The sequence below is a fragment of the Solanum verrucosum genome, unplaced genomic scaffold, assembly GCF_900185275.1.
Source record: "Solanum verrucosum unplaced genomic scaffold, falcon-dt-bn FXZP01000012.1, whole genome shotgun sequence".
Taxonomy (NCBI): domain Eukaryota; kingdom Viridiplantae; phylum Streptophyta; class Magnoliopsida; order Solanales; family Solanaceae; genus Solanum; species Solanum verrucosum.
In genome coordinates, this window is record NW_026020063.1 from 3,927,215 (window position 1) to 3,941,111 (window position 13,897).

Below are 13,897 nucleotides of genomic sequence, written 5' to 3' on the forward strand. Positions count from 1 at the left end.
ATAAAGATAAAATAAAATCAATAAATCTAACACATTATATAAATAGGCGAAACTTATGTATTTTTTAATAGGAAAACTGTTAGTCAAAAATCTGCTCATGCTAAGATCAAAAGATAACATTTTGGCTTGCTATATAATTATTTCGTGATCATTTGCAGAGTTGAAACAAAGAAAATTATCTACGATTAAAAGTTCAACGTCAAACTTATAACTATACAAAATGCATAAATAGATTAGAAGAAAAACTAACAGTAGGTTGCTGATGTAAGGACATCTCCATAGAAATCTCAACAAAACATATTCATACGATCTTAATATATGGATTAAAATGTCTAAAGCATATGTTCACACAAACAAAATCATGATTTACAGATAAAAATGGAGAAAAGCAAATATTATAAAGTAAAAGAATAAGATAGCATTTTCACCTGTTTCGGAGCAGCAAACTAGAGTCCTTGATCAAAGATCTACACTGGAACTCGAACTACTTCACACTCGTCCACGTGCAAGACTCCGGAGACAACGAAACAATAAGAAGCTGGATATTTCCCAGAGTAACAGAGATGTTTTGCAGCAGTTTGGTTATATAATATTTGACTGAAAATTATCTCCAAAAAGCCCCTCCCCCCCCCCCCCCAAAATGGATGCTTAAGGTTCGCATTTATAGAGTAAAAGCTAAGGTTCGAGGGTTCTTTAGGCGGGAAGATTTATTTCAAAATCGAGTCACAAAACTCCTTTGAACTTCGAACATCATACCATGGCAGAAAACTTTCAGAAGCGATTTATTTCTTATGACCAAAATAGTGAATCTTGACTTAAGCGTAAGGATCTGACGCATTTTGAACATAGAAGTAACGATCTTCTGCCACACGCCATGGGAAGAAAGTAACTTGCTGGAAAATGGCTAAGCAAATCTGAAATTTTGAGGAGTGGAGCTCAAGCTTTGTCAAAAATGGAGATGAAGCCAAAAGAGTGTTCCCTTGCTAAAGAAAGAGAGGGAGGCGTCTGATGACACCAAAGGAAAAACAATAGATTGTTTTTTTTTTTGGGAAATCCAAGGGTATTTAGGTCACTTTAGGTGAATTAAAGGAGGGTAGGATAGGTAGTTTAGGATATTTGGGATTCTAGGGCTTTAATTTGAATTGACCGACCAATGAGGAAGAGACAAATGGCAAGTGTGTGCTGATCAGTGAGAGGCATGTGAGGCGTATGGCAACCATATGTTTTGGAACGTTGGCACCTTATGTGGCGCCAACGTGGATGTTTTTGTGGCGCTTACGTGGAAGGAGGAGTGTAAGAATGGACTTCTTCTTGGGCCAAAGTTGGGTTACATTCTAGCTTAGGCTGAATTTTGTCGGGGTCTTTTCTTTTCTTCTTTAAAGTTTTTGGGCTTCTAAATTAATAACCAATATTATAAGATGACAATTACTATTTTATGAAATAAAATATATTATGACTTTATACTAATATAAGATATGAATACTAAACAAGAACTTATAATTGATTTAATAAAATGCAAAACTTGAAATAAGGTGAAAACAATCGATTAATAAAAAAGGTATAATAAGTGATAATAGTAATTTCGATAATAAATATATAATTTAGAAGATAGATAGTCGTAGTAGTAAAAGTAGTTGTGAAAAGGATAATTTTATACGTAATTCGATAATAAAATATATAATTTAGAAGATAGATAGTCGTAGTAGTAAAAGTAGTTGTGAAAAGGATAATTTTATACGTTATCAAATTAAAAGCTCGAAAACAATAAATCAGAAGAAAGGAGGATCAAAATTGGGTGTCAACATCTTGTCCCTCTTGACCAGAGATGATGTAAGAGGTTTTGGGCAAAGAAGTTGACTTAGAAACCAATTTTGTCCCGACCAACAAGTGCATCAAAGTTTGCCCCGGTATGAATTATGGTGTTATCGGGTATTGAGATCAAGGAGAGTATTTGAGAGCGAAGTTCGAGGTAGACCTTTGACCTTTGTTGGTGAGTTTGACTCTCCAACAAATTGCTCCAGTTCGCTGCTTAAAAAATAGTTCCACGTTGTGCTAAAGCTCCTGCATAACTCAAACTTGACGAAACAGTTAAATAATATTAAACATAAAGCATGGTGTGATAAACACATGGAAATAACACCTCCTGGGTGTGAATTTATGAAAATGTGGCCTTGCGAGCCGAAATGATTTAATGAGATGAATCTTGCAAAATTTATGAAAAAGGGTTTAAGGCCGATGATTCATAAGAAATGATGCTTTTCAGCGATGATTAATGAAAATGAGGCCTTAACCATATAAATTATGGATATGAGGCTTTTAGCCAAATGATTTAAAAATGTGACTTTTTAAGCTAGGTGATTTATGAAAAGGAGGTCTTTGAAAGCAATGCAGACTGGTAAAGCATTTGTGCAGTATATTTGAAAGCATCTGTGCAATCAACTGAAAGCATTTGTGCAATGCATTAGAAAAGCGATAAAGCCATGTAGGATTCCTTTTAAATACTTGAAAGTATTTGTGCATTTAAAAATATGCATTTGTGCGATGCATTTGAAAATATCTAAAAGCATTTGTGCAGTGCATTTAAAGGCATTTATGCAGAGAAAAATCATGTGCAATGTGTTTTATTAAATAATATTTGTTATCAACACATTTGAAAGTTTATAAAGCTTTACTTATAAATTTGAATCATAAATTTATAAGTAAGTAATTCAAACCACTCGACATATAGTCTTTTCGATGCTATAGATGTTGTTGACTTCTCAACTTCTGTGAATCTTGACAAATCTGCACTCAAAGAAAAATTATAAGTTTTGAGGGAGGTTGATTCACGTTGACTTTGAAGGTCTGACTCTTCATACTTCTTTCTTCCAGCTTTGCTTGGACTCATAACCTCCGTCCATTCTAAATCTTGGTTAAATGAATAACAAGAAAATAAATAAAAAGGAAACGTTTGATTGAAAATCATATTTGAAAATAAGATAAAATTATATACGTATATATATATATATATATATATATATATATATATAGCAAGAATTTGTCGAACTTCAAATTGTGACATGTCATGAAACAAAGCGAACGTCCTTTATCTGAAGTATTTCTTCTGTCGGATGATTCGATTGACCATATACTCTTCAAATATCTTGATATCTTCTTGCAATGATGCCCCTTAAAAATTGTCCCAGTTTTGGCGAAAGAGATGCGTTGTCTTTTGGTCACGATGATACCAACCTTCTATAGGTTGCGCACTATTCTATCAAGGCACCAAGCCAAACATAACCTAACGATACAATAAAAATTGGAATAGAGGGGCTGAAAGCTCCTCGGGTTGCCTACGTATCCGAACGGAATCAGGCCTACGTATCCCACCAAGGGTATCAGGCCAAGCGTAGTTCATATTACATAGAAAGGAAATTTAGCAAAACTTACTAAAAGACCAAATTCGATGTGGATTTCCTACGTATCCCGCCATGGGAATCAGGTCAAGACGTAGTTCCAATACATGACAAAAGATTACAAGAAAATGAAATAGAAACCTCTAGATGTAGTATCTCTTAACCGCATCAGCATTGATAGCTTTTGGCCATATCTTGCCATCCATTTCTGCTAGAATCAAAGCTCCTCCAGTCAGTACTCGGTGAACTATGTAAGGTCCTTGCCAATTAGGTGCAAACTTTCCCTTAGCTTCATCTTGGTGCGGGAATATTCGTTTCAACACCAATTGTCCTGGTTCAAACTGTCTCAATCTTACTTTCTTGTTGAAAGCTTTGGCCTTCCCGTGTTGATAAAGTTGCCCGTGACAAACTGCATTCATTCTTTTTCATCAATGAGCATCAATTGTTCATACCGGTTTTGCATCCACTTGGCATCACTTAACTCAGCTTCTTGGATGATCCTTAGAGATGGTATCTCAACTTCCATTGGTAATACTGCTTCAGTTCCATAAACCAAAAGATAAGGTGTTGCCCCAATCGAAGTCCTGATTGTGGTGCGATAGCCAAGAAGGGCAAAGGACAAACTCTCATGCCAATGCTTGTAGTTATCAGTCATTTTCCGCAATATTCTCTTGATATTTTGTTGGCGGCCTCAACTGCTCCATTCATCTAAGGTCGATAAGGAGTGGAATTGCGATGAATAATTTTGAACTTCTCACATATCTCATGCATCAAGCCACTATTGAGATTAGCTCCATTATCTGTAATAATTGACTCGAGGATCCCAAATCTACAAATGATGTTATTGCGAACAAAATATGTCACCACCTTCTTTGTCACACACTTGTATGAATATGCTTCTACCCACTTTGTGAAGTAATCAATAGCTACCAGAATGAACCTGTGTCCATTTGAGGCGGCTGGCTCAATAGGGCTAATGACATCCATGCCCCAAGCTGCAAATGGCCAAGGAGAACTCGTCACATTTAGCTCATTCGGTGGAACCCGAATCAAATCACCATGAATCTGACATTGATGACACTTTCTCACAAAACGGATGCAATCTGTTTCCAAGGTCATCCAAAAATATCCAGCTCGTAGAATCTTCTTTGCCAAAGTGAAACCATTCATGTGTGGCCCACATGTACCCCCATGTATTTCTTCAATCAACTTGCTTGCCTCTTGAGAGTCAACACATCTTAACAATCCCAAATCTGGAGTCCTCCTATAAAGGATTTCTCCACTTAGGAAAAAGTGATTTGCGAGTCCCCGAAGTGTCCTCTTTTGAACATTGTTTACTCCTTCTGGATAGTCTCCTTCTCTGAGATACCTCTTAATGTCATAGTACCAAGGTTCTCCATCCGGTTCTTCACCTACATGGAAATAATAGGCTGGTTGATCCTGCACATTGACCTTGATTGGATCTATATAGTTCTTGTCTGGATGTTGAATCATAGAAGCCAGGGTTGCCAACGCATCTGCAAACTCGTTCTGAGCTCGTGGAATATGCTTGAATTCTATCTTGACGAATTTCTTGCACAATTCTTTCACACACAACAAATATGGGAGTATCTTCACATTCTTGGTGCTCCATTCGCCTTGAACCTGATGATTCAATAAGTCGGAATCACCTATAATCAACAATTCTTGTATATTCATGTCAACAGCCATTCTAAGCCCAAGAATACAAGCCTCGTACTCCGCCATATTATTTGTGCATAAGAATCTGAACTTTGTTGAGATAGGATAATGTTGACCTGATTCTGAAATCAACACTGCTCCAGCACCGACTCCTTTGGAATTCGCAGCACCATCAAAAAAACATTCTCCACCCGGGATATTCTTCGGAAATATCCTCTCCAATAAATAAAACCTCTTCATCAGGGAAATAAGTTTTAAGAGGCCTATACTCTTCATCCACGGGATTTTTCGGCGAGATGATTAGCTAGCGCTTGTCCCTTGATGGCCTTTTGAGTGACATAAATAATGTCAAATTCACATAGCAAAATTTGCCACTTCGCCAACCTTCCAGTGGGCATAGGCTTCTGAAATATATACTTGAGTGGATCCATCCTTGAGATGAGAAAAGTGGTATACGCACATAAATAATGTCTTAACTTTTGTGCAACCCAAGTCAAAGCACAACAAATGCGCTCCAATAAAGTATATCGAGCTTCATAAGGAGTGAACTTTTTGCTTAGGTAATATATAGCTTGCTCCTTCTTTCCAGTTTCATCATGTTGTCCCAGCACACATCCAAATGCATTGTCAGACACTGACAAATACAACAATAATGGTCTTCCAGATTCTGGGGGCACCAAGACTGGTGGACTAGATAAATATTCCTTGATTCTGTCAAAAGCTTTCTGACAATCTTCCGTCCATTTGGTTGCAACATCTTTCCTCAGCAGCTTGAAGATTGGCTCGCAAATTACAGTGGATTGTGCAATGAATTGACTAATGTAATTGAGGCGACCAAGAAAACTCATTACATCTTTTCAACTCTTTGGAGGAGGCAAGTCTTGAATAGCCTTTATCTTTGAAGGATCCAGCTCTATCCCTTTCCTACTCACGATGAAACCCAACAGCTTCCCAACAGGGACACCAAATGCACACTTTGCAGGATTTAACTTCAGATTGTACCGCCTTAATCTATCAAAGAACTTCTTCAAATCTGTTATATGTTCTGAGCTCTTCCGTGACTTAATGATGACATCATCCACATAAACTTCAATCTTCTTATGGATCATGTCATGAAATATAGTATTCATAGCTCTCATATATGTTGCACCTGCATTCTTGAGTCCAAAAGGCATTACTCGGTAACAATATACTCCCCAAGGCATGATGAATGCAGTTTTCTCCCCATCCTCTTCATCCATTAAAATCTGATGATATCCTGCAAAGCAATCAACAAATGACTGCAACTCATGCTCTGCACAATTATCAATAAGTATGTGAATGTTTGGGAGAGGAAATTCATCCTTCGGACTAGCCTTGTTGAGATCTCGATAATCTACGCATACTCTAATCTTTCCATATTTCTTTGGCACTGGTACTATATTGGCCAACCATGTAGGATACTTGGTGACCCGGATGACATTGACATCAAATTGCTTGGAGACTTCTTCTTTAACTTTTAAACTCAAATCAGGTTTGATCTTTCTCGGCTTTTGCTTTACTGGGGGGCAAGAGGGATCAATTGGCAGCCTGTGTGAAACAATATCCGTGCTTAGTCCCGGCATATCATCATAATACCATGCGAACACATCCATGTATTGTCTCAAAAGATCAATAAGTTCTTTTCTTCGGGACGGAGTCAAATGGACACTAATTCTTGTATCCCTCACCAATTCTGCTGAATCTCCCAAATTTATTGTCTCAGTTTCATCCAAATTTGGCTTTTCTTTATTCTCAAAATGTTCTAACTCCTTGGTCAATTCTCCAGGCTGCACATCTTCTTCATATTTTGCAAAAGTTTGTTCACTGTTCGGGGTTTGTTCGCTCGTTTCATTACATGCCACGTTCTCGGCATTGACAGATTTATTAGTTTGCTTGCTGAAAGAGAGAAAAGAAATAAAAATAAAATAAATAATCAAGGACAAATTTTAAAATTTAAAGCAGAAAAAAGGTAACATAGATTTGGCATTTAGGCTTTCAAAAGATGGAGGCAAAACACATCAAATTCAAAAACACGATTCAGGCCTCAATTTGAATCATGTCATTTTGTTAATTCTAATACAATCATCTACCAAGATTCCCGGAGAACTGGGACGGGTTACAAGTCCAATTGTTCAAAGCATCTTCAAGCATAGCATCCCAAAATGTCGGGGCCTCAGTGCAGTCCTCCAAAATCATATTGCATTCCTCTTCTTCAATGAACAAGTTTTTGAGTCCTTCTGTGAGGTTATCTTCAGCAACTTCTTTTAATCCTTGTGCAGCAAACGCCTTGGAAAATGACTGATTCAAGGGCGGGATAGGTTGTGGTAAGGGAATGTCACTTTTCCTTTTGAGATTAGCCGATGAGATTTCTTCAGGAGTAGGCTCGTATCCAAGACCAAAGGTGTATTTCTGACTAGGCAATTGAATTGGTTCCACTATTCCATTCAATTTCGCTCCAAGACCTTGACCCGGGATAAAACCATTTTTCAACATTTCCCAAGCCACCATCATAAGCACACGTGGAAAATTTGCATTTCCAACGTAAGTAGCACACACAATTTCCCTAATATGGAATACAGACCCATCCAACTCTTCCATACTTTCAATAACAGGGACTGAATTTTCAGGATATATTGAGTTGTTACCTTTTCCATGAACAATAATTTCCTGATGGTTCCAAACAAATTTCAAGGTCTGGTGCAAAGTGGAAGGAACCACACCAGCCGCATGAATCGATGGCCTTCCAAGTAATAAAATATAACTAGCAGATATATCCAACACTTGGAATTCCACAATGAACTCCACCGGTCCAATTTGCAATGGCAAATCAATTTCTCCAATGACTCCCCTTTGTGTCCCGTCAAAGCCTCTAACCCTAACATGACTTTCACGAATCTTTCCAATGTCGATTCCCAAAGCTCGAAGAGTAGTGAAAGGGCATATGTTAACAGCTGAACCATTATCAATCAGAACTCTTGAAATAAACTTATCCCTACATCTGACAGTAATGTTCAACGCTTTGTTATGTCCCAAACCTTCAGGCAACAGCTCATCTTCATGAAAGGTGACTTTGTTAGCCTCCAAAACTTGTCCTACCATGGGAGAAAAATTCTCACTAGTGGTCTCAACTGGAACATAAGCTTCATTTAAAACCTTCACCAAAGCATTCCTATGAGTTGCAGAATTCATCAGTAAGGCCATTAAGGAAATTTGAGCAGGAGTTTTCTTCAGCTGTTCAACAACTGAATATTCCTTAGTTGGCATCTTCCTCCAAAAATCTTCCACTTCAACCTCTGTCACAACCCTTTTTTGGTTGTTTTCCTTGTTTGGTCCTCCTCGTACAACTTCTTCAGGGGTATAACAATGCCCAGATCTTGTCATTCCTGCAGTAGCGGCTTCTACAACAATCTTTCCTTTTCCATTGTCCCTTGCATCAGTCGAGTAATTCCAAGGAACTGCTTTAGTGTCAAAAGGGGATGATTGAGCGACAAGGGCCATAATCCTAGGCTTGGGAAGAAAAACTTCCACTTCAATTGGCGCTCGTTCTTGGACTGTGAATACAGGAGAAATAAAGGCCGATGTCTCGACATTCTTCTCTATCTTGACTGGTACTATGGTCCCTCCTAAGTTGCAATCTTCATCAACGGTGATCATATTAACATTGCCATGATTTGGCAGCGGGTTGTTGTTTACATTGGGGGCAACACCTTTGAGTTGAATGATTCATTCTTTGATCAATGCCTCAATCCTGTCTTTGAGAGTGGGGCAACTTTCAGTGTCATGTCCAACAGCTCTGGAGTGATATGCACAGTGCTTAGTCTTGTCATACCATCTAGGAAGGGGATTGGGAATTCAACCTTGGATTGGTTGGAGTACTCCTGCAGTTCTCAACCATTCATATAGTTGGGCTAAAGGTTCGGCTAAAGGTGTATAAGTTTTGGCTGGTCTTTTTTCAAAGTTTGGGCGGGGTCTGGGTGCATTTGGTGGACGGCTTTGTGGTTGATAGTGGGATTGGGATGGATATGTGTGTTGGTATCATGATGGATTTGAATAGGCAGGTGCTCTAGGTGGACAATATGTTGGTTGGGTGGTGTAAACTGGGTAAGGGGAAGGTGAAGGTTGATAATAGGGTTAAGGAATTTGGGTATACTGACTATAGTATGAAGGTTGGGGTAATGGGTTTTGGTAGGTTAACATTTTGTTTGGCCTACGTTCTTGGATGGTCATGACAGCAGACACACCATCCTTCTTCTTCTTAAGGTCTCCTCCGATTGAATCCGATTGAATGGCCTTACTTGTTGCTTGCAGGGCTGCCAAATTAGTGATTCTCACAGTTTTAATACCTTCTTCAATAAATTCTCCCATCCTGACAACCTCAAAGAACTTTTGCCCTACAACACTTATCATCTTTTCATAGTACGTTGCATCTTTTTGGGATTGTATAAAAAGAGAGGTCATCTCACTTTCTGCCATTGGAGGTTGAACTTTTGCGGCATCTGCTCTCACCGCATTGCATACTCTCTGAATGACTCTGTTGACCTTTTTTCCAACTTCATCAAGTAGAACCTGTCCGGAATTGCCTCAATGTTAAACTTAAACCTATCCATGAATTCTTGCGCCATTGCACCCCAACTATTCCATTTTTGTGGGTCTCGACTCGTGTACCAATCAAGAGCCTCTCCCGTCAATCTCCTTATAAACAACTTCATTCTAATGGCCTCATCTTTCCCCACTCCAACTAACTTGTCACAATACACCCTTAAATGAGCTTGAGGATTTCCCTTCCCATCAAATACATCAAATTTTGGTACCTTATACCCCACAGGTAATTCAACATCGGGATGAACACATAAATCCTCATATTCAAGACCTTCGACCCCGTTATGGACTTGGATACTTTTGAAAGCTTCCTTCAAATTACGAATCTCCCTTGCTACTTTGTCATCTGTTCTTGACCTTGCTTCTTTCTCCATCTCTTCATATGAATCGACTTCTGGCATGGTTGGCATTGGATTAAGGAAAGGTTGAGCTTCCGCTACATATACTTGAGGCACATATTGCATGTTAGGGATTACAGTGTGTGCCACCGGTATATGTTGGGTCATTTGGTATTTTTGGGTAGGTAAGGCGGTTTGGGTGAGTGGGGTAGTTTGGGTAAGTGGGTTAGTTTGGATGACAGGAGTTTGGGTAAGTGAAGTTTGGGGCGCATATGGGGTAGTGAAGGGTAAAGGGTTGGCTTGTTGCGGATTGTTTTGTGGAAAGTTGGGTTGTTGAGGGTTGGTGGATTGTTTTGAAGCAGTTGGATTGGTCTTGTGAAGGGAAGGGTTTGGTGGAAAGTATTGAGGAGTAGGAGAGTCAACATGTGGAAAAAGAGGCAGAGTAGTTGTGTTTGTTCCATGCTCGGGTAGTGGCGTGTTCAAAGTGATGGACAAATTGGTGAGGTTTCGAAGTCGATCAATCTCAATTTGCATATTGGCCATTTTTTGCATCAAATTAGCAATGTGTTCATCATAAGGGATTGGTTCCCTTCCTTCTGAAGTCTCGGGTTCATCTCTCAGGACAGTGACAAGCCCCAAACCATTTTGATCAGACGCACCTGAATCAGTCATGTCTGCACGTACTTTTGATCTCGTAAAGTATGGATGATTCGCCAGTTCGTAATCAACGCAAATCACCTGTGGGGAAATAAATCAAAAGGAAGAAAACCTTCAAAAAGAGAGAAATATTAGTATCAAGTGGGTGATTGTTGTTTCAATGATATTAATAATTAGGCAGATAATTAAATAATAACAATAAATAAATAGAGAATAAACATGTATTACGCAGCAAGTAAATCACATAACAAAATAATAAACAAAATATTCAAAAGAGAATGCATCCTAATATGCACGGGACCTCTTTTTGCCAGAGGTGGGCCTAAATGTCAAACATAACGTGATTATGACAGATTGATCCAAGCCATTAATTTGTGACAACTCGAGTTTTGGAAAACAAAAGGCCAAGTTTTCATTAATAAAAATAAAAGAGTACAACGAAGAAACTAAGAAATACATAAAAGATGACATAATATAAAGACAAATCTAAGACTTGGCCTAAACTGCTATCAATCACACTGGTGGAGGAAGTGAAGATGATGCTCCCACGTTGCTAGGTCCTGCTCCCGCATTGTCCAAATATCGCTTTATATTTTCCATTTGAGCCCACATTTCAAGAGTAACTATTTTGGTTCCGAGACGAGAATGTCTTATCCAAATCGTCGTTCCAATATCCTCAAAACCTTGCTCACCTTCTGAACTTATGCTATTGCGACCTTCTTGAAACCATACCTGGTATTCTGGAATTTCCTTTTCAGGCCCATTTCCGATATCTATCATGAGGATATTGTCCCACTCATGAAGAATCTCTTTGGCTCTAGGGACTTCAAAGTTTGGTCCAAAGGAAATTTCAGAATTCCTCATATTTGCTCGAAGAGGAATTACTTGTGCTTGACCAAACTGTTGAAGCACGCGCACTGGAGCATATGGCTGGAGACCTTTCAATCCAATAAGCTCAATATAATAAAACCTTCTATATCTTATATACGCAGGGGAACGTGGGAGTAATGGATATTTCCACTGAACTTGGTCACCAGTGCGGTGGGCCAGAAACTCATACCAATCATCAGTACCAACCGGATACACAAACTCTTTCATCCTATCGTAAAAACTATTAATATGATTTATGTTACTAAAGCATATGTCATCTATGTTTTTACGTTGATGAAAATGTTCCATTGCCCACATTTGTAAAAGAAGATTGCAACCTTCAAAGAAGTTTGATTCCCCTCTTTTACATTTCCCAAGAGCTCGAAATATTTCTGCTAAAATCATGGGAACCACAGTGAGTTCTTCGTCATCTACTCCCTCAAAAAGTACTCGAGCCATGGAACATATGCAAGTGCTAATGTATCCGTGTTCTCGTGGGAATACCAAAGTCCCTTGTAAAACCACAACAAATGCAATAGGACGTCTAACCTGCCAATGAACTTGAGTACAAGAGAATTCTTTCCTAAATAGCTTGTAACTATCCGAGTGTCCATATCTCTCATATAGGTAGTCCAAAGAAACCCAATTATTCTCGAAGCACCGAAGTTTCTTTTCATTTTTCAACCCTAAGTAGCGAAGGAATTTCTTCCTTGATTGACTGTGTGGAATAATTTGACCCATTCTTTGATACTTCAAACTGGTGAAATAGAGGATTTCCTCCAATGTAAGTGTTAGTTCAAAGTCTTTGAAGGCGAACACAACACGGTCTGGATCCCAAAATTGAATTAGTGCTCTAATCACATGTTTGTCGGGGGTGATTTTGTATAGCAGAGGGAGGCACCCCAACCTTCTTGTAATCGCTAGTTTCTCAGTTTGAGTGAAATTTTCCCACCATGTCCTCAATTTGTGCGGGAAACCCTTGACCATCTTAACTTTGGGCACTTGGGGGACTAAACTCATCCTACATTACAAATTGAAATGAAATGAACACATAAATTCCAAACTCACTATGTCAAAATTAGGCTTGGATCTGTCTATCACGTTGCACAAAACATGCTTGTTGGTCGTTGGGTCGTGAAACCCGTCGGCAAAAGAGTAGATTTCTTAAATGTGGATTCGATACCCGGGATCGATCCACCTAAGGTGAATGCATGCACGACTTAAATTAAGGGGTGGTTTAGCTCTATCTTATGTTTTCTAAGATTTGGCTTACTAGACACAAGGTTCCCGAGTGGGCAACTCAAGTGAGAAGGCTACGCGGTCACACGGAAAAAGATCCGGACACCCCGCGCATATGCCAAATCTCCTAAATTTGGGATTTTGAAAGAAATTTGCGGGTGCGCAAAACACACCTCGCGTGTACGTGTGATAGTGTGAGTTTTCCAGAATTGGAGGAATTATGATCGGAATGAAAGTTTATATGAAGAGTAACAAATAAACAATTTATATAAAACAGTAACAAATAAGTAGTTTATATCATATAAGCATGATAAGTAAAGCATTTAGACATTTAAAATAAAACAAACAACAAAAATGAAACAAGCAGGTGTTAAAAACTTAATTATTAACCTAAGTTTGTTATGGTTTAGAACCTAAAGTCCCCAGTGAAGTTGCCAAGCTGTTATACCTCATTTTAACCAAGGTCAAATTAGTGTACAACATATTGGTGATTTCCAAATTAATTAACTTAAGAAGTCGCCACCTAATTATTTTAAGGTAAATTAGGATACCTAAATTATTAACTAAGTAATACTAAAATTGACTTCAATTAAGGTCTACTAACTTATGTGATTCTAGGTATGAGTTCTAATTTATCCTAAAGGGAAGGGGTAAGGAATCCTTTAAGATTAGTTTTAAAACTATTAACCGGCCAAACTTAGGTTTATAACAAAAGATTATCTATTTCAATTTTAAGTGATTTTTAAGGGTGTAAAAAAAATTACTTTTTGAGAAAAATGATAAGAAAAGCATTTTAAAATTATAATGCGTGACAAATGCATATGTACGTTGTATATGTAAAAAATTAGTATATGCTTATGAGATGAAGTATTATGATTAAAATGCGGTATGAGAATACACAAGAATGTTGCATATAAAAATAAAGGACTAGTAGAAAATAAAGAAAGCATGTTTGGGTTAAAATAAATAAACACCTTATTTTACTTAAGAAAGAAAAAGGTTATTAAGGGGGTGGGAATGCACTCTCAAGTTCTTGACAAATTATATTTTTACCATGAAAATCTGTACTCTAAAGTTCACAAAAGACTATGTTTAAGT

At 38.1% G+C, this 13,897-nt stretch overlaps 1 pseudogene; it reads right to left on the bottom strand.

Annotated features, from left to right (window-relative positions):
* Positions 1-3,538: 3,538 nt before the first annotated feature.
* On the bottom strand, positions 3,539-8,750 carry LOC125823516 (uncharacterized; annotated as a pseudogene).
* Positions 8,751-13,897: the final 5,147 nt, after the last annotated feature.